Genomic DNA, 25,088 nt, shown 5'->3' with positions numbered 1-25,088 from the left:
GACAGAGAGTAAATGCAGTACATTTGATCCCAACTGGATTTGCAGTATCCATAGTGCTCATCCACACACACACACACACACACACACATACAGTGCCCATAGTGCTCACACACACACACACACACACACATAGTGCCCATAGTGCTCACACACACACACACACACACATACAGTGCCCATAGTGCTCACGCACACACACACACACACACACACATACAGTGCCCATAGTGCTCACACACACACACACAGTACCCATAGTGCTCACACACACACACACACACAGTGCCCATAGTGCTCACGCACACACACACACACACACACACACACAGTACCCATAGTGCTCACACACACACACACACACACACACAGTACCCACAGCGCTCTCATCCACACTAGGAGCCCTGGGTAACACTGTGGCAGAAGTGTGCGATGGCTTAATTTTCTCATTTTAAACACATTTAGGCTGATTAGCCAACTGTTTGGAAACTGTATCCAAGCCGTGATTTCCTGGGCCCTGAGACGGGGGTCGCCTCTCTTCCCCCATCACACAGAGATTGTGTTTCTCCCGCCTTTTGTCCCGGCAGCGACCCTCCCGCCCCCTCTCGGCCCGCCCCCCCTCCCTCTTCCCCTTGGCGGGGGGGACCCTGATCAAAACCCCATTGTGATGTGCAAAGCTAACACGAGTGGGAAATGAGAAAAGATCACTCTTGCATAAGATTCTTATTTTGGCCTTCACCTGGGTCCCATTACCGTCGGGGTATTATTCCTAATAAATCCCACATGAGACCCCCCCGCCCCCGGTCCCAGCCACCCAAATTCAAAGGCCCACCAGAGTAGGAGGTGGGGGGACCTGCGCACCCCACCCAGGAGGGAGGGAGGGAGGGAGGGAGAGAGCGAGAGAGAGGGTTCGGGTGGAGAGTGAGTCACAGCATCCTACGCGTTGCCTCCAGCTCTCAACACCGCGTTTCCCGCGCAGACTCGTACACACACTGGTCCGGGAGACGGGGTTGCTGGTTCCACTCCCAGACGGGGCATAGCTGTTGAGCTAGATGAGCTTGGTACTTCGGTGAAAGGTCTGGTCATATACATGGATTGTGTGAACTGTACACTGTGCAATGCATTCTGTATGCTAATTCGCTACAAATATGGAGCATCACGTAGTTCTGGCAGGCCACGTGAGTCAAGAGCTCCGGCTGAATCAGCTGATGGCTCAGCTGAGTGATGTACACCTATCACAGTACATTCACATAACAGGGCGGTCTACTTAAACAGCCTCCGTCTACTCATTCGGCTGCTCCTCCTGCATGCAAGCTTGCTGCACGTTGCTTTGTAAATCCCCTCCACCACCCCAGCTCCATCCCTATGTGTTAAGAATTTGCATTGCTGCTGGATCTGCTCTGTGTGTACCCCTCTAGGGGGGTTTGGCTGCTGGCCTCCCGGCCTTATCCACGCGGGCTGCGTGGTTGGCGGGAGAGCTCCAGAACAGAGCCATACCGCCAAACATAACCGTATTGCCTTTATTGTCAATAAAGATCTTACTTTGATGACAGTGGTCCTGACTGAACTAGAAAAAAATAAAGAAGCCTGTTTTCTGCCTCACAAAAGCAAACCCTGCCATCTGGGCTTCGCACAGAAGAGCAGCAGAACCTCCTCAGCCTCCATCTGGGCTTCACACAGAAGAGCAGCAGAACCTCCTCAGCCTCCATCTGGGCTTCACACAGAAGAGCAGCAGAACCTCCTCAGCCCCCATCTGGGCTTCACACAGAAGAGCAGCAGAACCTCCTCAGCCCCCATCTGGGCCTCACACAGAAGAGCAGAAGAACTTCCTCAGCCCCCATCTGGGCTTCACACAGAAGAGCAGCAGAACCTCCTCAGCCTCCACCTCCAATGCCACTCTGGCTCTCTTCCGAGAGCACTGTCCTCGATTCCCAGAGAGAGCAGACTTCCCCCCATTGTCAAAGGGTTCAGCCTCGACTAATGCCTTTGTCTTGATGCCATTGGGCTTCAGTGGAGCGCGGACCCTTTGGAAACGGTGAAGACGTTTACAACACTTGAAAAGAATTGACGACATTCAATGCATCAATTGGAATTGGGGGAGGTGGGGGGGTGTAAAGGTGTAGTAAAACCTTCACCTTTAGCTACATCACCACAAGCCCGCCTGGAATCTCAATGGTAGCGCTTATAGCTTTGAGTGCACACCCCCAGATCTACAACTCCATGTTCTTAAGATCTCCACTCTGTTGAAGCCGAACCATCCCAGTCCATATTCATCTTCTACATACGTATTAAGGCGCATGAGCAACGCTGTGGCGATGGACAGTGGGTCCTGTAACACATCACCCCGCTCTCCTGTTACCGACTGGAACCTCCTTTAGTTCGGCAACGCAAAAGACGGAAGGATCACAGGAGCTTAGCATCACGGTTCCTCTGTATGATCTGTGCTTTCTGTCCTCTGTATGATCTGTGCCTTCTATCCTCTGTATGATCTGTGCCTTCTGTCCTCTGTATGATCTGTGCCTTCTGTCCTCTGTATGATCTGTGCCTCCTATCCTCTGTATGATCTGTGCTTTCTGTCCTCTGTGTGATCTGTGCTTTCTATCCTCTGTATGATCTGTGCCTCCTATCCTCTGTATGATCTGTGTCTTCTATCCTCTGTGTGATCTGTGCTTTCTATCCTCTGTGTGATCTGTGCCTTCTATCCTCTGTATGATCTGTGGCTTCTATCCTCTGTGTGATCTGTGCCTTCTGTCCTCTGTGTGATCTGTGCCTTCTGTCCTCTGTATGATCTGTCTTCTATCCTCTGTGTGATCTGTGCCTTCTGTCCTCTGTATGATCTGTCTTCTATCCTCTGTATGATCTGTGCCTTCTATCCTCTGTGTGATCTGTGCCTTCTATCCTCTGTATGATCTGTGCTTTCTATCCTCTGTATGATCTGTGCCTTCTATCCTCTGTATGATCTGTCCCTTCTATCCTCTGTGTGATCTGTGCCTTCTATCCTCTGTGTGATCTGTGCCTTCTATCCTCTGTATGATCTGTGCCTTCTATCCTCTGTGTGATCTGTGCCTTCTATCCTCTGTATGATCTGTGCCTTCTATCCTCTGTATGATCTGTGCCTCTGTGTGATCTGTGCCTTCTATCCTCTGTATGATCTGTGCCTTCTATCCTCTGTATGATCTGTGCCTTCTATCCTCTGTATGATCTGTCCCTTCTATCCTCTGTGTGATCTGTGCCTTCTGTCCTCTGTGTGATCTGTGCCTTCTGTCCTCTGTATGATCTGTGCCTCTGTGTGATCTGTGCCTTCTATCCTCTGTATGATCTGTGCTTTCTATCCTGTGTGATCTGTGCCTTCTGTCCTCTGTATGATCTGTGCCTTCTATCCTCTGTATGATCTGTGCCTTCTATCCTCTGTATGATCTGTGCCTTCTATCCTCTGTATGATCTGTGCCTTCTATCCTCTGTATGATCTGTGCCTTCTATCCTCTGTATGATCTGTGCCTTCTATCCTCTGTATGATCTGTGCTTTCTATCCTCTGTATGATCTGTGCCTTCTATCCTCTGTATGATCTGTGCCTTCTATCCTGTGTGATCTGTATCTTCTGTCCTCTGTATGATCTGTCTTCTATCCTCTGTATGATCTGTCTTCTATCCTCTGTATGATCTGTGCTTTCTATCCTCTGTGTGATCTGTGCCTTCTGTCCTCTGTATGATCTGTGTCTCCCATCCTCTGTATGATCTGTGCTTTCTGTCCTCTGTATGATCTGTGCTTTCTATCCTCTGTATGATATGTGCCTTCTATCCTCTGTGTGATCTGTGCCTTCTATCCTCTGTATGATCTGTGACTTCTATCCTGACATCTTGAGTCACCGTCTTATTTGCGTTTGAACTGCGAAATCACAAGTACGCTGGCGCAAGCGTTCAGCGCTGGCCCATTTCACTGGGAGTCTGGGAATCCCGGAAGTCTGCTGCTGCAGTCGGAAGAGCCCTCATACCAAAGAGTGTTCTTTGGGACAGAGGGGCACTGTCTGTCGCCCCAAACAGCTACCAGAGACAATAAACAGACCACACATTCATGGGACAGCCACAACCGAAACCTTTGAAATCATTTTTCAATTGTCTCTGCAAAATTTCCCCAGTGAACTCTTCCGCACGGCTCAGAAGACAGGCCTTACAGCTCACTGCTTTTAACATTTCAGCCCCCGAAATCACAGCCTTCACCCTCTCATCACCACCAGCTAGTCAGCAGGGCTCCAGCCTGTTCTGAGACTAAAAAAAAATCACCCCTTTCTGATTTTACAGAGAATTTAAGGCACTTAAGGAGCCATCCCACATAAGTTCAGAGACGTTGCAATGTTAAGGAATCAACCTGCACATTTCAACCAACGGCAGGTATGTTTGGAAACGGTATTACCGGCCAATAACACAGCGGTATGCATAAAGATGAGGAAGAGGACAGCTCACTCCATCATCCCCACCCCCACCCGTCGCCCCCAAGTTCATCCCCATCCCCACCAGTCGCGCCAGGTTCATCCCAATCCCCACTCATCACCCCCAGGTTCATCCCCACCACCCATCACCCCTGGATTCATCCCAATCCCCCCTAGTCACCTCCATTACCCCCGGGTGCATCCCCACCACCTGTCACCCCCAGGTTCATCCCCACCACTCATCACCCCTGGGTTCATCCCAATCCCCACAGTCACCCCATTACCCCCAGGTTCATCTCCACCCCCACCCATCAGGCCCATCTCCCCTGGGTTCGTGCTCACCCCAACCCATTACCCCTGGGTTCATCCCCACCCCCACCAATCACCCCCGGGTTCATCCCCACCCCCACCCATCACCCTCACTTGTCACCCCAGGTTCAACCCCACAGGGTCACAATGAGTTCAATTGGTTTAACCTTCCGCAGTGTAGCCTGTGGAGCAGGGAGCCAGCCCAGGGAGAGGGGAGAGGGGGGAGAGAGGACAGAGAGAGAGAGAGGAGAGAGAAAGAGAGAGAGGAGAGAGAGAGGAGAGAGAGGACAGAGAGGGGAGAAAGAGGGGAGAGAGAGAGAGAGAGGAGAGAGAGAGAGAGAGAAGAGAGAGAGAGAGAGAGAGGAGAGAGGGGAGAGAAAGAGAGAGAGAGAGGGGAGAGAGAGAGAGAGAGAGCGAGGCCGTGCATCCGATCCTCCGAGGTACATTTCGCTCCTGGAAGTTGCTATTTTTAGAGCAGCGTGCGCACGGCCGTTCTGCCGCTCGTGAAATTCCTCTTCAGGCGGATTCACGTTTCGTTTTTCGCGAAAGCGTTTACGAAAACGAAAGCCGGGGCTTCACTAGCACCTGCTTTGTTGGGGGGTTCGAGGGTTTTCTAGAGTGTTCTCGGGTTCGCAAATGGAGGGAATGTGTGTGGAAGCAGAAGGGGGGAGAAGGTAAATTCTGATAAAGACATGTACGCTATTACATTAAGATATAAAATATGATACATGCTGTTTAAATCAAAGTAAGTCACAACCTCCCAGACAGCAGAAGCCGCTGAAGCGCTAGCCATTAGCACAGAGACGTGGCCCAAAGTCCGCTATCCACTCCTGACTGTGGGAGGGACGCTCACAGGTGATTGGCCATAACTTCCACAGTGGAAGGGCTTCATTGGGTGGGGGCAACTACTTTGGCCACACCCACAGAGCATAACCAAGTGGGGGCTGGCAGCATGGACCTTGGAGGACCACAGCTACGGGACAGGCCTATTACATTACCACTGTGCATCCCAAATATTTCAATAAAAACTACAATACCACTGGGCATCCCAAACATTTCATTAAAAACTACAATATCACAGGGCATCCCGAACATTTCATTACAAACTACAATACCACTGAGCATCCCGAACATTTCATTAAAAACTACAATATCACAGGGCATCCCGAACATTTCATTACAAACTACAATACCACTGAGCATCCCGAACATTTCATTAAAAACTACAATATCACAGGGCATCCCGAACATTTCATTAAAAACTACAATACCACTGAGCACCCCGAATATTTCATTAAAAACTACAATACCACTGAGCATCCCGAACATTTCATTAAAAACTACAATACCACTGTGCATTCCGAACATTTCATTAAAAACTACAATACCACTGGGCATCTCAAACATTTCATTAAAAACTACAATACCAATGGGCATCCCGAATATTTCATTAAAAACTACAATACCACTGTGCATCCCGAACATTTCATTAAAAACTACAATACCACTGCGCATTCCGAACATTTCATTAAAAACTACAATACCACTGCGCATCCCGAACATTTCATTAAAAACTACAATACCACTGAGCATCCCGAACATTTCATTAAAAACTACAATACCACTGAGCATCCGAACTTCATTAAAACTACAATACCACTGCGCATCCCAAACATTTAATTAAAAACTACAATACCACTGAGCATCCCGAACATTTCACTAAAAACTACAATACCACTGGGCATCCCAAACATTTAATTAAAAACTACAATACCACTGCGCATCCAGAACATTTCATTATAACTACAATATCACTGCGCATCCCGAACATTTCATTAAAAACTACAATACCACTGAGCATCCCGAACATTTCATTAAAAACTACAATACCACTGAGCATCCCGAACATTTCATTAAAAACTACAATACCACTGCGCATCCCAAACATTTAATTAAAAACTACAATACCACTGAGCATCCCGAACATTTCACTAAAAACTACAATACCACTGGGCATCCCAAATATTTCATTAAAAACTACAATACCACTGTGCATCCCGAACTTTTCATTAAAAACTACAATACCACCGAGCATCCCGAACATTTCATTAAAAACTACAATACCACTGAGCATCCCGAAAATTCCATATTTATTGTTTAAAATCTGTGGTAGCCAAATCCATTAGATGGAGGGAAAACATTTTGTAATGTGTGACAAAAGCATCATAAAGTACATCTTTATAGGCTATATTTTCTTGTTTTTGCTTGAGTAGATGTCATGAGCAAAACCAATTACAGCAGGAAAGACCCGTACACACAGGTGAGAGAGAGAGAGAGGGGGGGGAGTGCGACAGAGAGAGAAAGTGAGACAGAGAGAGAGGGAGAGCAACAGGAATTTATTTATTTATTTTTTATTTTTATAGAATGTTCTTTATTAGTATTCCACTGTAAATATGTATTTTGAATTGATTTATGATGCTTTGGCAATATGTATGTATGTATTTCCTGCCAATAAAGCAATTTGAATTTTGAATTTGAGAGCAACAGAGAGAGAGTGAGACAGAGAGATAGGGAGAGAAAGAGATGAAGAGAGAGAGTAAAAGAGAGAGAGAACAGTGGGTAGGGATGGAGGAAATGAGGGAAGGCAGGAGGAATGAAGAGGGACCTGCCAGGTGGAGGAGAGGAGAGAGGGAGAGAGAGAGAAAGAGAGAGGGGGGGCAGGCAGAGACAGGACAGAGCGAGGGATTTGGGAAGAAGGTAAAATCACTGACAGAAAAAGAGATGAGAAAGAGAAAGAGAGAAAGAACAGAAACAAAACCACCCTTTTCTTTCCCTTATCCCTTCTGGAAAAAAAAGAAAGAAATGAAAAAAGAAGCAGAGAGAAAGAAGTGGAGATGGCATGGTGGGGGAGAGGATGGAGAGAGAGCTGGGTCTGAGTGCATTGTGTGTGCCCCCCCCACCCCCCCGCTGACACAGCAGAGAAGCCCCATCACCAGGGACAGACAGCTGCTATTAAACCCTGATTGTTTCAGGTTCAGCAGCTATGAAAGAGACTGATCCCAGTGAGGGTGGTCTGTGGGTGGGTGGGGGGCTGTGGGGGGAGGGGGGTGCATCATGTGACTCGCGCCTCGCTGCGCAGCCCAAAAAGGAATCTGGGGGCGAAGCATGCCACTTGTTGCCTCCTGCGCCGCTCCCTTACCTCCTTCTCCCTGCTTTTTTCAAAAGCTCAGCGCCTCCTGCTCACTTCTCCCATCCCTTCGAGCATTCTTCCCCCCAGCGAAAAGAAGAGAAGTAGAACTGCCAAATCGCAGTTTTACCTCTGCGTTTTAAAACTCACGCTTTTTTAAAAGAGAGATTCTGTAACTAAATGACCGTGTTGAAGACTTGGACTCTGGAGAAAACTTGGCTATTGCGGTATGGTTGTGGTGCCCAAATTTGTCGCCACAGACTGTTCATTTTCAAACTGAATGGTCAGAGTCTTGGTTACTTTTAACAACAGTGATGTGGCATCTCTCATCAATGCCCCTTACACATCACTGTCTACATTTCAAAACTGGCCAATCATTACCATAGTAATGATGAAAATGATATTGATTGTTCTCACTACTGTACTGCTGCATTATATTTTCCTCTTTCTCCAAATGTGCAGTTTTATTAGTAAATCTGTCAGAAGACCACAGAAGACTCGGACCAGTATACACCTGGTCAATATTTCTCTTCGCAGTCCACCAGCTGAGCTGTTCCACTCAGAGTACTGCTCTATCAATGTAGCTGCTGGAGGCAGCCCCTACACAACCTAAATATAACAAACTAATTTCATTTTTCAATATAATCTCCTGAGACCCAGACAAAAAAAAGTTAAAGTATCTCAATTTTTTACATAATACAAGTTGCTTGAATGACAAATACATGGTGGGGTGAAAATATTTTCAAAAATATTATTTTAGAGCGGGTTTCAGCATAGCAGAATACATGGTTCTTGAGGTTAAGACCAGAGACTCGTGTCCCCTACAGGGAGAATAAGCAGACCTTCGGAGGACGTGGAGAGCCAGTACATCAGAACTGGATTTGCTTTCTGTGTGGCAGTGGAGAGGCGTTCTGATAATGCTTCTGACATTCAACCTCAGAAACTTATTTATGTGACTCTCCAGGCTGACAGTTTGATAGCTGTACAAAATAAGTAATTGTACCTTACTGAACCCGTGTTCAGCAGTTGTCTACGATCATGGAAATGCACTTTTGTACGTCGCTTTGGATAAAAGCGTCTGCCAAATGAATGTAATGTAATGTAATATTCCTGCTACAAGCCAAAATGGAAACGTGACACAACTGATATCAAACACAGTTATCACAAACCACAATGAAAGGTTTTAAATTGAAGCAACCTTAAGCATGTGATTTTGAGGATAATACTAAAAAAAAGGTGTCATAAAAAACACTACAAAACAGGAAAAGATTATGCTTTAAAGAGGACTAAACACAATTCAAATTTCAACAGCTTTTCTGTCTGGTTCTTTCTTGACAGTATATTGCCACCTTGCTGCTGGAGGACTACATGACAGGCCATAAAACCCAGCCACTCACCCAGCCCCCAGCCCCATTTGCAATAACACACCTCTGCCAGGGCTCACTGGTGGGAAACTGTTTGTGTGTGCCTGCTAGTGAACGTGTTAATTGGGCTTAATTACGGCAGATGGAATCCATCACACCTCCATGACGGGGGTGGAAATTGTGCCAGCGACATGAGAGAATGCACTCAAATTTAACCAGTAGTAAATATTCTACCATTTACTTAAAGTTCTTGGATCAAGACAAATTTGCTGTATGTGTGCCCTGAGTTTCAAGAACAATTCGTTCCAATTGTCAGATAAACAAGATAAATTGTGGATAAAACTGTGCAGAGTGTTCCCAGCCTCACTGTTCAATAAGAAAATTAATCATATTATGAATACACGCCTAAACTGGCATTATTGGATTAGGACTCTCATTAAGGGTAATTACTCAGTCAAGATTACATATAGGTTTTACTAAATATTCAACCCTCATACTCCCTCCCTCTCACACACGCACACACGACATGTACTAAACATGTGGAATCCCAAGACGAGAGAAATTAAATAAATAAAAAAGATTTATTTCCGTCTGAAAATGGAACAATGTCAGAAAAGCAATTCTCGAGAGGACTACAAAAAAACGGCTGTCTTCCGTTTAGCTGATGGAAACTATTCTGTTCAGTCTGTGGTATATTGATTTCTATTTGTAAAAGGGGTGAACATTGCATGTCGCAAACTGAACACCACATTTACATTATCCTGCTGTTGAACTGCAGAAACATAACTGCAAATACTCTGAATTTGAATCAACAAGATTCAAAAAAGAGAGAAAAAACGAAAAACGAGCAATTGCTGTCACTCTTTTAAATTATGCGCCTTCATTCTTTGTTAAACGGACCTTTCCAAACAAATCTCATCCCATACTTCATACATCGATTAAAATAGGCTACTAAAAAAATCATACTCAATCATGACACAGTCATATTAGCCAGAAATACGCAATAACGTTGCGCAGAAAGCCTGTAACTTTAGACAGGACCCCGTGTAATCTTTTCAAGAATTCTGCCTGTTAATCACGAGAGATGTCTCCCGCTTCTCCGCTACAGTTAGGACATATGACTCCGCTCACTGCTACGGAGCACAAACCCAGTGCGAGACGAACAGGTGAAGAGATGCAGTGTAAACATTCAGTTCAGATACAGAGGTTTCATTTACCTTTCAACTGCTATTTGGTATGTATATCGACTTGAAGCGCTCCACGTGAATTCTGGGAAAAAACCTGAAACTGCAGCCTAGGCCAAGGGAACATGTGAAGTAGGCAACAAGTAGCCATTCCGCAAAAAGGTACTTACGTCGCTCGGAAATAATTTGCAAAACATAGCGCATACATTAACATATGTACATGGCCATAAATATACACAAAAGAGGCAGGTGTCTGTTTTATCTTCGGTGCCGTGTGCGCACGGACAAGTACAGGACTTTGTTTCCGAGGAAAAGCGGCGAAGTTACCCCCTGAGCGCATGTAAACACAGCATTTTCGCGGTAATTATAGCTCTCCAGAAGCCACATCAATATCCCGTATAATTCCTATATCGCGTTCCTGGAGGGAGGGTTAAAAACGACGTGTAGCCGAAACCGCCGCTCTCTATCACACAGGCTGATTTTGGATGCGATCGCTGCCTTTGCACCACTGTCAGCCTGCCAGGGAAAAGCTGGTTTCGTCTGGGACGGGTCAGCTGCCCAAATATAACATTTTAAGTCAGCGTTCGGTTGGGCTTTCTTCTACAGCCCCAAATATTTTTATACGTACTTAGCTCATAGGGACGGGTTCACACAACCGCCCGCCCACCCACTCAGACACGCGCTTAAACCCGAAAAACATTATTTTTTCCTTTAATGTGCTACTTTGCTGCTTTTCAGAGTTCAACTCCATGCAAACACGGAATATTATCGCAGTTTCTTTTCAAACGCAGCGCCTCTGACGATATATTTTCCATTCAAAATAGCAGAGGTTTCAGACAACACAAACAGAGACAGATAAACACATAAACCGAACACAGAGGACAGGAGAGGAGAGGCACCTGTTCCTCATAGGTAACTGTCACTGGTATCATCGCTGAATTCAGTTCCCCCCCCCCCCCCCCCCGACACAACACAGCTCATCACTTCATCTGTCAGCGACTCAAACTATAAAGTCAATAAACCAGAGTTGGGGTTCAATTCCATTTCAATTCTACTACTTCAGGAAATTACATGACATTACAGGCATTTAGCAGACACGCTTATCCAGAGTTACTAACACATCTTATTACAGAGTATCCATTTACACAGCTGGATGCCTATTGAAGCATTTCAGGTTTAGGACAGTGTCCAAAAGGTACAACAGCTGTGCCCTACCTGAGGATCAGACCTGCAGTCTTTGGGTCACACGCCCAGTTCCGTGCCCAATACGCCACACTGCCACCCTATCAACTGGAATTCAGCTCCTGAGTAGAAAAATGCTCACACTGTTCCATGGTGTGTTTTAAAGGAATTACTTGAATTTCAGATAATTTCCTGAATTAATGCAACTGAAATGAACCAGATCGTAATCCAGTGATCACTTGTGCTGGTAGAGAAGTTTAGCTGTGTCATTGCTCTGCTTCCCCAATTAATTATAACGACTCTGCTCAGAGCTAGAGTTTTAATAAAACCATGTTACCATGCAGCAGGTGGAAAGGCTGGATAAATCATATTTCTCACAGTGTCCTAACAGATGTACAGTCATCTATAAACCATACACCTCCCAGAATATCAGGCTGAACTGGATTAAAAACACACGTTGAATAGAAGCGAACATTTGCCCAACATTTTTTTTACAGTGCGCTACTGTACAGCAATAATACCAATTCAGACTCTCACCAAATTCAAAGGCACCAAATTTGAAAGTATTAATCCAATGCCAAACAGCAGTACAGTTCCATTCCTGACAAACACATTGCTTATCCAAGACCTTCTGAGACTATACAGCATTCTGTTCATTTGTATTGAATATTTGTTGTCCTTTAAAAATATACAAAGTTTGTGGCGAGTCAACAAATAGGTTTGTAACATACGAGACGTTCCATAACTCATAAGTACTTAAATAAGAATATGATGCGAGTCATATTATTACACAAGGTGAGCTGCTGTGGACTCTCCTAAGCACACAGAGCCAGTCAGCAAACGACAGGTCCCCAAATCGTTTAAATCGTTGCATGGCTAGCCAATGAAACACAGGCAGCACGGTGCGTGTTCCAATCACGTCTCTGTCTGATGAACTGTCCTCCTAAATTTATGTGACCACCTGTTATGATTTCATAGGTTTGTGGATGAGAAGCTCTTGTGAGGGTACTTCTTTTTCATTGAAAATGAGGAAACTCCAAGCCAAAGGTATGGCCCACCAATACTGTACTTATGTTGTCGTATCTTGCATGAAAACGTGTTTATTTTAAAAATATGTTTTCTATTTGACGGGACACGTCAGCGTATTTAAAGTGGGCTCTGCTTCTTCCCTCTGTGGACCGGCCTCAATGCTGGTGGGTACTGTGCCAACAGGCAGCCATGCTAATCTGCCGCGCTAATTTATTTTAGGTATGGAGGGTTGGTAGTCGGCTAACCAGCAAAGATTATGACATCTGCAGGGTATTACACGAGCGAAGGCGGGTGTTATCCAAACATGTTGTTAGCCAGCTGGAGTGTGTGTTCACTGTGTGTGTGTGTGTGTGTGTGTGCCGCGAGTCTCCTTTTTAAAAGATGCAGCGGTGTGTGTGCAGTGAGCGAGGGAGGTGTGTGTGATGCTGCACGGGGCGGAACATGGCCCTCGCTGTTCAGCAGTCTCCTCAAACTCAGGAGCCGCTGTCCTCTGGGGGAGACAAATGGCTCACAGCTCATGAGTCGTTAGGGTAATTCGGGGGGGCTTTTAATTCATATGTGAATATTGGGGGTGACTCATCTCCCCCATCTCCCCCTAAACCTGGGCGTACGACTGTAAACGTGAGGTCTCCTCTCCCAGCGGGGTGGGACTAACGTTACACACGCCTCCGTGTGCTGTGTGTGACTGCCAGAGCGTGAAACACACCTCCTTGTGCTGTGTGTGACTGTCAGAGCGTGAAACACACCTCTGTGTGCTGTGTGTGACTGTCAGAGGGTGAAACACACCTCTGTGTGCTGTGTGTGACTGTCAGAGCGTGAAACACACCTCTGTGTGCTGTGTGTGACTGTCAGAGTGAGAAACACACCTCTGTGTGCTGTGTGTGACTGTCAGAGTGAGAAACACACCTCTGTGCTCTGTGTGCTGTGTGTGACTGTCAGAGTGAGAAACACACGTCCGTGTGCTGTGTGTGACTGTCAGAGGGTGAAACACACCTCTGTGTGCTGTGTGTGACTGTCAGAGGGAAACACACCTCCGTGTGCTGTGTGTGACTGTCAGAGGGTGAAACACACCTCTGTGTGCTGTGTGTGACTGTCAGAGGGTGAAACACACGTCCGTGTGCTGTGTGTGACTGTCAGAGGGTGAAACACACCTCCGTGTGCTGTGTGTGACTGTCAGGGTGAACACTCTTGTGCTGTGTGACTGCCAGAGCGTGAACACACCTCCGTGTGCTGTGTGTGACTGTCAGAGGGTGAAACACACCTCTGTGTGCTGTGTGTGACTGTCAGAGTGAGATCGTGATTTTCAGCACTGATTTCCAAGTCACGCTGATTTCTGCACAATGTGTGCATATAAGTGACAGAGCCGTGCTTGTTTTAAAACTCTGCGAGGGGTTAAAATCACTGGTGCTCTGACCATATTAGGCCACACCTCGACCTTCAAACATGCAAGCATTAAGTGTTGAGTTTTTTTTTTTTTACTTGCACACGCCAAGCAATACTGTCCTGACACATTATCAACATGCTTAGATTTTTAATTCCTAAAATGGGCATCACATAGAATTGCTATCGATCCACATGACCACCTACATCATCAAAAATAATTCCCATCAAAGACCCATCAAAAATCATTCCTTTGCCAAATGTTCCCGGTCAACACAGTTATCAGCTAAAACAGAAACTTAGAAAAATACACCATTGCTTTTTATAAGATTGTGAACAAACTGCAAACTACATAACAGGTTTAAAACTAAGAGCAGTAACCATGGTGAGAAGCAACAGCTGCATTTCATTGGACAACCTATACTCTACGGGTTCTGACATATAAACAGACAAAAGCTGGAAAGGCAAATGAAGAAACGTGCTTCTGTAACGGACAACTGATTATAAATAAGTAAATTCACACAATATTTTTTGCGAATACTTTATGTTTGACTTTAATGCAAATGGAAACGAGTTGCCGCATGCATAATCTCCTACATATCAAAGTGAAACACAAATTGTTTCAAATGTGGGAACCTTTAACCTTCAGGTAGTTATGTAATACTGACATTCGAGATATCAGTGAAACAAGCATTAAAATAACGATAACCAATCACATTTCCAGGAGCCAAGTTAGACCAGTCCGTTGACAAGGCTTGATGTAGGTTATCACTTTATCCTATACCAGAAAAATAGAGTACAGAAAATTATCAACAGAATAAAGATTCTGTGGTATTTAAGACATGGAAAAAGCATTAAGTAATGGCAGTGACACTCGTCCTGAGCATACCATACCATCTGACTTAGGCTGTAGGTCTCCTGCAGACACATTCCTTCATCTAAATATTTACTTATAACTTACTTTTTCATTTAAATAAATCTGAACATCACTGTATATACTAACAGTGAAGTACGGCATCCTGTTTAAACCAAATCGAGTACCTTCTTGTCACGTAGGCTAGCCAATAGTAGCCATTTATCTAGAAAAGGGCCTACAAGTTTTACAGAATTTAAAAAAAAACACACATTAAAGCATATCATAACGAATTAGGCAACCGGTTTATTAACGCGCTCTTTCTTAAATCAATGGCCATTTTATTCATTGCGCAAATGTTAAATTGGCCAATTTTCATTTTATTGGCATGTCTCAATTTGGTTGGATGAATTATTAATAAAGCATTTCTGTAAACCCGGTGTTGTGACTAGAAGGCTGTTTTCTAATAATTATTTGACAGTGGAATTATAGTTTAACACATTGTTTTTCCGCAGTTCAGCGAAACTGGTCGTACGCAATAATGATGTCGTTTCGTGGTGGGTCCTGACAGATACCGACATTTGGAAAAGATATTGGCACCCCAAGCATTTCAGGTTACAAGAAACAGCTGTTACGAGACTGCCCTACGACCCTCGGTGGAATTCACCTCCCTCCGCGCATATCGAGATGGCTTCTTAGTGTGGGTTATTCTTTAAGCAATCATAGTTTTTTAAAGGAGTAAATAAATAAGGTTACTATCCAAACAATGCATGTTATGACATACTAGCTACACAACAAAATGAAACAATTGACTGCCAGTGTATCTTCATTATCAGTGATAGCCTAATGGTAGCCAAAGTTGAGTAATGTTTTCAACGGTTAGGTTATGGAGTTGATAAAGAACGAAATCCAAGAAAACAAATTTCACTGAAACAAGCGCCTCATTTTATAGCCTGTATTCTTTATATTTGTAGACTGACTCTATGTTAAATGTTCAGGTTCGTTGTGTGATTTAGTCACTGGATAGTTTAGTTGCACGACGTGAACTGTAATGCTCTTCACAGCATTTTGTTTTCCATAAAAGGGGTCTTTCTTTTTTAGTGTGTCCTTGGTTATATTTCCATGGGAGCTAATTTCAGACACCTAATAATGCAGCGAGTTACTATTGCTGATCAACACTAAAACACCAACTGTCCTCTGCATTATCCCCTTCGTTTAAAACAGGCTAATATTTTGCGAGATAGACTCTCGCCTGTTACAACCACTGGTCAAGAAATTCTGTTGATCTTAATACTGGCGGACACACACTGATGTGAAAATGTCAATCTCCCCGAAATGCAATTATAAATCGCATCAATGGCGATACCGATTGGGGAAACAAATGGGGATACGTAGGAAAAGATAGGTACCTCTCATGGAAAGTTGAAACGGCATCAGTCGGTGGCCTTAATTTGATCCCAGCAAACTCAGGCTTCCTTGGAGGGACTTTGGAGAAGACGACTGTGAGCGTCCCGCTGGGGGTTAGAGAATTTCCAATAGAGCCCCCCTTTTCTTTCTCGGACGCACACAAATCTCAGATACAGATGGAGACGATCCGCGATCCAACACTTTTTCCGATCCCCCTATGTCTGTCCGTCGGAGTCTTTTTCTCTTTTGTGGTAGTTCCTTAAAGTTTCCTCAGAGTTAAGTTTCAAAAACAGCGATTGGGACAAAATACTGGCCGACATTCGGTATCCGTGTGCCGTAAGCCCGAAGTAGTAGAGCCTCTGCAAAACCTCTCTCGCTCTCCCTCCCTCCCTCTCTCTTTCTCAGACTCCGTGGACCACCCCGAAACAGGAAGTTAACTTTTTGTTTTTCTTAAAAAAAAGGCTGTGCCACAGCTATGGTGCTGTACCACGCTTGCAGGCTTCCCCTTGCATCGCGCTCTAATAAAACATGAAGACACAACTGTAATAATCTAATATAACAACAACAACAACAATAATAATAATAATAATAATAATAATACTAATAATAATAATAATATGCCTAATAATAATAATACAAAATCAGCTTCCAAAAGACAAAAGAATAATATATGAGAACATTTTATTAGCACTTTATGTACTCTGTTGTGACACAAAAGTTTAGTAATAACTTTAGGAGTTTTGCACAGTAGTCTTCCTGTGCAGTTTAGCTGCGTGTGTGGCAAAGGGATGCTGAAGCTCGCCCTCATCTCAACACGCTGTCTGGCCAGAACTCCCAGCGCCCCGTAAAACGTGGACTGGATTTCTGCAGTCGGGACGGAGGGACACAACAGGGGCTCGTCAAACCCGAGAGTACTGCAAGTATGTGGAAAACAGAAGCGGTGAAGTTTTTTATGTTAAATTGCCGTTTTTAATTTTTAGGCATTGCTAAGGAAATGTGAAAACCGATAAACAACGCCCAACGAACAAGTTGTTTGTTTTAATCCAAAAACCTATTTCATGTCTTCTCATAATGATAAAATAAGTTGCAAACTTAGAAGGTAATGTTATCTTTAACATCTAGTATGTGTTGTGTGAAGCAGATAAAGTATTTTTGTAAAAAAAAGTTTTAGAAATAATTCCAACATTTACCTTAGATCGGTACTTTGAGCGGACACAGGTCTGGCAAGTTTTTAACGATTCTTATATATAGGCTGTTTTAAATGCAAAAGTTGTCATTGTAAATTCAATTTATTATTTAAACGTTTGGTTGTATGTGTGTCCAAAGGACTGATTTCTCTCCTGGGACAAGTTTGCTGTAAAAATTAGAGGAAGGCGACTTTCTTGGGAGGATGACATTTTTGGCTTCCAGCAAACAGTCTTGGCAAGAGCAACTTAACACAAATTACATTCTTTGCATACAATCCATTTATAGCACTGGGTACTTCCCTGAAGTGAAAGAGGTTAGTACCATGCTCAAGGATGCCAGTGCCCTGTCTGGGAATCACACCTGCACGTTTTAACCATCAGCTGCATACCGCATATTATACATGCGATAAGAAAGATATATTACATATAATAAAAATGAGATGTCAGAATGTTATTTCAATGCCTTCAGAAAACATGTTTCCATGTTTGGAAGTGCAGCCATATGGGGAATGTAGGATAAGTATTGACAATTTGTTTTTAACAAATACAATTAAAAAAAGATGAAAATGGCAGGAGTTTAAACAATTAAATGTGTGCTGTAAAATCAACTCAAAGTGTTGCTTTACTATGTAGGACTCATATGGACTCTGTTGTAGCTGAATTGACACTGAATGCAATAATCAATTTCATGGATGAAAATAGTTCTGAAAGCAAATGAATGTCAGTTAGCTGTTGAATGTTTGTTCTACTGTTAGTGCAGTGATGTTCTATTGTTAGTGCAGTGATGTTCTGTTAGTGCCGTGATATTCTATTGTTAGTGCAGTGATTTTCTACTGTTAGTGCAGTGATGTTCCATTGTTAGTGCAGTGATCTTCTATTGTTAGTGCAGTGATGTTCTACTGTTTGTGCAGTGATGTTCTGCTGTTAGTGCCATTATGTTCTATTGTTAGTGCAGTGATGTTCTACTGTTAGTGCCATTATGTTCTATTGTCAGTGCAGTGATGTTCTATTGTTAGTGCAGTGTTGTTCTACTGTTAGTGCAGTGATGTTCTATTGTTAGTGCAGTGATGTTCTACTGTTAGTGCAGTGATGTTCTATTGTTAGTGCAGTGATGTTCTACTGTTAGTGCAGTGATGGTCTACTGTTAGTGCAGGGATGTTCTACTGTTAGTGCAGTGATGTTCTATTGTTAGTGCCGTGATGTTCTAAAGTTAGTGCAGTGATGTTCTACTGTTAGTGCAGTAATGGTCTACTCTTAGTGCAGTGATATTCTATGGTTAGTGCAGTGATGTTCTGAAGTTAGTGCAGTGATGTTCTATTGTTAGTACAGCGCAGTTATATTATTAGTGCAGTGATGTTCTACTGTTAGTGCAGTGATGTTCTATTGTTAGTGCAGTGATGTTCTATTGTTAGTGCAGTGATGTTCTACTGTTAGTGCAGTGATGTTCAAAAGTTAGTGCAGTGATGTTCTAAAGTTGGTACAGAGATGTTCTCTTGTTAGTGCAGTGATGTTCTATTGATAGTGCAGTGATGTTCTATTGTTAGTGCAGTGATATTCTACTGTTAGTGCAGTGATGTTCTATTGTTAGTGCAGTGATGTTCTATTGTTAGTGCAGTGATATTCTATTGTTAGTGCAGTGATGTTCTCCTGTTAGTGTAGTGATGTTCTATTGTTAGTGCAGTGATGTTCTAAAGTTGGTGCAGTGATGTTCTACTGTTAGTGCAGTGATGTTCTAAAGTTGGTGCAGTGATGTTCTCCTGTTAGTGTAGTGATGTTCTATTGTTAGTGCAGTGATGTTCTACTGTTAGTGCAGTGATGGTCTACTGTTAGTGCAGGGATGTTCTACTGTTAGTGCCGTTATGTTCTATAGTTAGTGCAGTGATGTTCTCCTGTTAGTGCAGTGATGTTCTATTGTTAGTGCCGTGATGTTCTAAAGTTAGTGCAGTGATATTTTATGGTTAGTGCAGTGATGTTCTATAGTTAGTGCAGTGATGTTCTCCTGTCAGTGCAGTGATGTTCTCTTGTTAGTGCAGTGATGTTCTATTGATAGTGCAGTTTTGTTCTGTTGTTAGTGCAGTGATATTCTACTGTTAGTGCAGTGATGTTCTATTGTTAGTGCAGTGATGTTCTATTGTTAGTGCAGTGATGTTCTATTGTTAGTGCAGTGATGTTCTACTGTTAGTGCAGTGATGTTCTATTGTTAGTGCAGTGATGTTCTATTGTTAGTGAAGTGATGTTCTACTGTTTGTGCAGTGATATTCTACTGTTAGTGCAGTGATGTTCTATTGTTAGTGCAGTGATGTTCTTCTGTTAGTGCAGTGATGTTCTATTGTTAGTACAGTGATTTTCTACTGTTAGTGCAGTGATGTTCTATTGTTATTGCAGTGATGTTCTATAGTTAGTGCAGTGGTATTCTATTGTTAGTGCCGTTATGTTCTTTAGTTAGTGCAGTGATGTTCTCCTGTTAGTACAGTGATGTTCTTCTGTTAGTGCTGTGATGTTTTACTGTTAGTGCAGTGATGTTCCACAGTTAGTTCAGCGATGTTCAAAAGTTAGTTCAGTGACGATATATATTTAGTGCAGTGATATTCTATTGTTAGTGCAGTGATGTTCTGAAGTTAGTGCAGTGATGTTCTATTGTTAGTACAGTGCAGTTATATTATTAGTGCAGTGATATTCTACTGTTAGTGCAGCGATGTTCTATTGTTAGTGCAGTGATGTTCTATTGTTAGTGAAGTGATGTTCTACTGTTAGTGCAGTGATATTCTACTGTTAGTGCAGTGATGTTCTATTGTTAGTGCAGTGATGTTCTACTGTTAGTGCCGTTCTGTTCTGAAGTTAGTGCAGTGATTTTCTACTGTTAGTGCAGTGATATTCTATTGTTAGTGCAGTGATGTTCTGAAGTTAGTGCAGTGATGTTCTATTGTTAGTACAGTGCAGTTATATTATTAGTGCAGTGATGTTCTATTGTTATTGCCGTGATGTTCTATTGTTAGTGCAGTGATGTTTTATTGTTAGTGAAGTGATGTTCTCCTGTTAGTGCCGTGATGTTCTATTGTTAGTGCAGTGATGTTCTATAGTTAGTGCAGTGATATTCTATTGTTAGTGCAGTGATGTTCTATTGTTAGTGCAGTGATGTTCTATAGTTAGTTTAGTGATGTTCTATTGTTAGTGCAGTGATATTCTATTGTTAGTGCAGTGATGTTCTATTGTTAGTGCAGTGATGTTCTATTGTTAGTGCAGTGATGTTCTATAGTTAGTGCAGTGATGTTCTCCTGTTAGTGCAGTGATGTTCTACAGTTAGTTCAGTGATGTTCAAAAGTTAGTGCAGTGACGATATATATTTAGTGCAGTGATATTCTATTGTTAGTGCAGTGATGTTCTACTGTTAGTGCAGTGATCTTCTAAATACACCCCAATCAATATTTTAGTGAAGCTAGCAAACAATTCATCATATCTGAAGATTCCCTAAATGTTTCAAAGAATAGATGACTAAATATACTGTAGACCATCAGTGTCGTCTGCAGACTGGTGTGTAGAATAACCCAGGAGGTAACTGAGGTCAAACAGGGCAAAGAAACCGTAAATTAGACATGACTATAGCCCAGGGGTACACCTTAAAGAATGCTTGGCAGAGGAAAGACAGAGATGTTATAGTTATAGCTCTGTAAAAACATGTTATCTGTCTCGTGGTATCTTTTTTAGTTATGTTACAAATTGTTGTTTGGTTAGGTTAACATTACACTTACTAATATTAATGGGCCTCTGCATTCCTGAAGGTAACTCTGATGTTCTCTACCAGTGTGACATCAGCCTGGATAAAACCAGCGAAAATGACTGTAAGTTAATGTGAATGCTGGTGAGTTGGGTCAGATATGTTAGTAATGGACACAAACAAAAACCTGCACATTTTGGACATGGATAGAGACACCCTGGTTTAAGGACTGGCACCCTTAGCCAGCAAGCTCTTTAACTGGACCATAGTTATAGAATTGTTTGTGTCCCTTTTACTGATAACCACTGATCATGGTGTCTACAGTGACACCTTCAGGATCTGGACTGAACTGCAGTTTCTACAGTCATGTTTCGGAACAACTTCTGGTGCTAATCATGTGCAATGGTAAAGGGTGAACTGTTTAACCAATGGCTCACAGCAGCACAGTCAATGTATTTCAACATTATTTTAACACATTTTTTTGCTTACTTATTCACACTCCAGTACTACAGATTGCTAAATGTAGAACAGGATATATAGGTTGTTGCATACGATATACAATATACATATTGATTTGACTCCTTTTCTAGATAAGATACTGTCCCCTGCTAAAGAGTTGGGGCCAGTTGCAGCATCATCCGTGAAAATAGTACTACTACTAATATTACTAATATTACCACTACTACTACTGCTACTACTATTGCTAATATTACTACTACTACTGCTACTTTTACTAATATTACTTCTACTACTACCACTGCTACTATTACTACTACTACTACTACTACTACTACTACTACTACTACTAATAATAATAATAATAATAATAATGTATTTGTAAAGTGTTTCTTACAAAGTGACATTAAAAGAAAATTGAATTTAAAAGAGGTCCTGGTAAAATCATAAAATAATGTTAAATAATTTAAAATAATAATATTATAAGGGCATTTCCCAGACATTCTCTGTATTACTTTTCTGTTACCCCAGAAAAGCGTTCTTCTATTAGACTGATAGATTCGTTTGACATTGGATTTGTTCTTGTTTTACAAAATTAAATACCTCAAACATGTCAGTCAGATGGAACTGGAAATATTCATTTCAACAAACATTACACGGACTAAAAAGTGTTGCACACGTTTCTGTAGGTAAATTATAGTTTTTTTTACATAATTTATATTTAAATTATTCAGTCCTGTAACATATTGTAAATAAGTGAAAATATAACAATTATATTTCACACCTAAATATTTTAAAGACAATATAATGTGATAGCTAAAAGCAACTATTTGTATATTTTTCTATATTGTGAAATGTCGCATAATCTCTTGTTTTCTTGATAATACATTTTATTTAAATATATTGATGTGTATTTCATTTCTGTAAGAGTCAAAGGTCTGGTGAAGGATACTGCTTAATCATCATTTCCAGAAATTATAAGCAGCAGGACAGATCTTTGAGAACAAGTGAGATAAACATGTTTCCTTGAACAAGGTATGCAGGAAAATCTGCACGATGCAAAGAATTGTTTGCAGCCAGAAACTGGAAGTGCATTTGACCAATCTGTGACCCATACTTCTCCAAGAACAGTGACACATGTAGTTGTTATATGTGTGTATGTATATGCAATGTCTGGTATAGTTTTATGTGTCCACAAGCAAACCTGCTATCTGTGTGTTTGTGCATCCTGTGTGTGTCTGTGCATATATGTGTGTGTGCGTTTGTGTGTGAATGGGTGTGTATGTGTATGGGTGTGTGTGTGTGTGCGTGTGTGTCCGTGGTTGTGTGAATGGATGTGTATGTGTATGGTTGTGCGTGTGTGTATGTGTGTATCTGTTTGTGTATGTGTATCTGTATGTGTATTGTATTTGTGTGGATATCTGTGTGTTTGCGTGTGTGTATGACTGTGTCCACTGAGTGCTGTCCCAGGCTGTCCCAGGCTGTCCCAGGCTGTGTATATTGAGCTCTGTCCCAGGCTGTCCCAGGCTGTGTATATTGAGCGCTGTCCCAGGCTGTGTATATTGAGCGCTGTCCCAGGCTGTGTATATTGAGCGCTGTCCCAGGCTGTGTATATTGAGCGCTGTCCCAGGCTGTCCCAGGCTGTGTATATTGAGCGCTGTCCCAGGCTGTCCCGGGCTGTCCCAGGCTGTGTATATTGAGTGCTGTCCCGGGCTGTCCCGGGCTGTCCCAGGCTGTGTATATTGAGTGCTGTCCCGGGCTGTCCCAGGCTGTGTATATTGAGTGCTGTCCCAGGCTGTGTATATTGAGCGCTGTCCCAGGCTGTCCCAGGCTGTGTATATTGAGCGCTGTCCCAGGCTGTCCCAGGCTGTGTATATTGAGTGCTGTCCCGGGCTGTCCCGGGCTGTCCCAGGCTGTGTATATTGAGTGCTGTCCCGGGCTGTCCCAGGCTGTGTATATTGAGCGCTGTCCCAGGCTGTGTATATTGAGCGCTGTCCCAGGCTGTGTATATTGAGCGCTGTCCCAGGCTGTCCCAGGCTGTGTATATTGAGCGCTGTCCCAGGCTGTCCCGGGCTGTCCCAGGCTGTGTATATTGAGTGCTGTCCCAGGCTGTCCCAGGCTGTCCCAGGCTGTGTATATTGAGCTCTGTCCCAGGCTGTCCCAGGCTGTGTATATTGAGCGCTGTCCCAGGCTGTCCCAGGCTGTGTATATTGAGCGCTGTCCCAGGCTGTGTATATTGAGCGCTGTCCCAGGCTGTGTATATTGAGTGCTGTCCCAGGCTGTGTATATTGAGTGCTGTCCCAGGCTGTGTATATTGAGCGCTGTCCCAGGCTGTCCCAGGCTGTGTATATTGAGCGCTGTCCCAGGCTGTCCCAGGCTGTGTATATTGAGCGCTGTCCCAGGCTGTCCCAGGCTGTCCCAGGCTGTGTATATTGAGCGCTGTCCCAGGCTGTCCCGGGCTGTCCCAGGCTGTGTATATTGAGTGCTGTCCCGGGCTGTCCCGGGCTGTCCCAGGCTGTGTATATTGAGCGCTGTCCCAGGCTGTGTATATTGAGCGCTGTCCCAGGCTGTCCCAGGCTGTGTATATTGAGCGCTGTCCCAGGCTGTCCCGGGCTGTCCCAGGCTGTGTATATTGAGTGCTGTCCCGGGCTGTCCCGGGCTGTCCCAGGCTGTGTATATTGAGTGCTGTCCCGGGCTGTCCCAGGCTGTGTATATTGAGCGCTGTCCCAGGCTGTGTATATTGAGCGCTGTCCCAGGCTGTCCCAGGCTGTGTATATTGAGCGCTGTCCCCGGCTGTCCCCGGCTGTGTATATTGAGCGCTGTCCCAGGCTGTCCCAGGCTGTCCCAGGCTGTGTATATTGAGCGCTGTCCCAGGCTGTGTATATTGAGCGCTGTCCCAGGCTGTGTATATTGAGCGCTGTCCCAGGCTGTGTATATTGAGCTCTGTCCCAGGCTGTCCCAGGCTGTGTATTTGAGCGCTGTCCCAGGCTGTCCCAGGCTGTCCCAGGCTGTGTATATTGAGCGCTGTCCCAGGCTGTCCCAGGCTGTGTATATTGAGCGCTGTCCCAGGCTGTGTATATTGAGCGCTGTCCCAGGCTGTCCCAGGCTGTGTATATTGAGCGCTGTCCCAGGCTGTGTATATTGAGCGCTGTCCCAGGCTGTCCCAGGCTGTGTATATTGAGCGCTGTCCCAGGCTGTGTATATTGAGCGCTGTCCCAGGCTGTCCCAGGCTGTGTCCTCATCACTGTCCCAGGCTGTCCCAGGCTGTGTCCTTATCACTGTCCCAGGCTGTGTCCTCATCGCTGTCCCAGGCTGTCCCAGGCTGTGTCCTCATCACTGTCCCAGGCTGTCCCAGGCTGTGTCCTCATCACTGTCCCAGGCTGTCCCAGGCTGTGTCCTTATCACTGTCCC

The 25,088-nt window shown here is 43.8% G+C and overlaps 1 protein-coding gene across 8 annotated transcripts in view; it reads right to left on the bottom strand.

Annotated features, from left to right (window-relative positions):
- Window positions 1–16,725, bottom strand: part of gli1 (GLI family zinc finger 1) — an 89,259-nt gene extending 72,534 nt beyond the window's left edge. For 5 of the 8 annotated variants that reach the window (XR_010324871.1, XM_064304842.1, XM_064304845.1 and 2 more), the window contains exon 1: window positions 16,322–16,724. The gene's annotated coding sequence lies outside the window, so the exon portion shown is untranslated. Of the gene's footprint in view, window positions 1–10,501; window positions 11,104–11,683; window positions 11,773–16,321 lie in introns of those variants that run through there. The other 3 variants (XM_064304850.1, XM_064304846.1, XM_064304844.1) reach the window with 3 other exon arrangements.
- Window positions 16,726–25,088: the final 8,363 nt, after the last annotated feature.

Source organism: Anguilla rostrata, chromosome 13 (assembly GCF_018555375.3).
Source record: "Anguilla rostrata isolate EN2019 chromosome 13, ASM1855537v3, whole genome shotgun sequence".
Lineage (NCBI taxonomy): Eukaryota > Metazoa > Chordata > Actinopteri > Anguilliformes > Anguillidae > Anguilla > Anguilla rostrata.
This window is presented reverse-complemented; position numbering and strand designations above follow the sequence as displayed.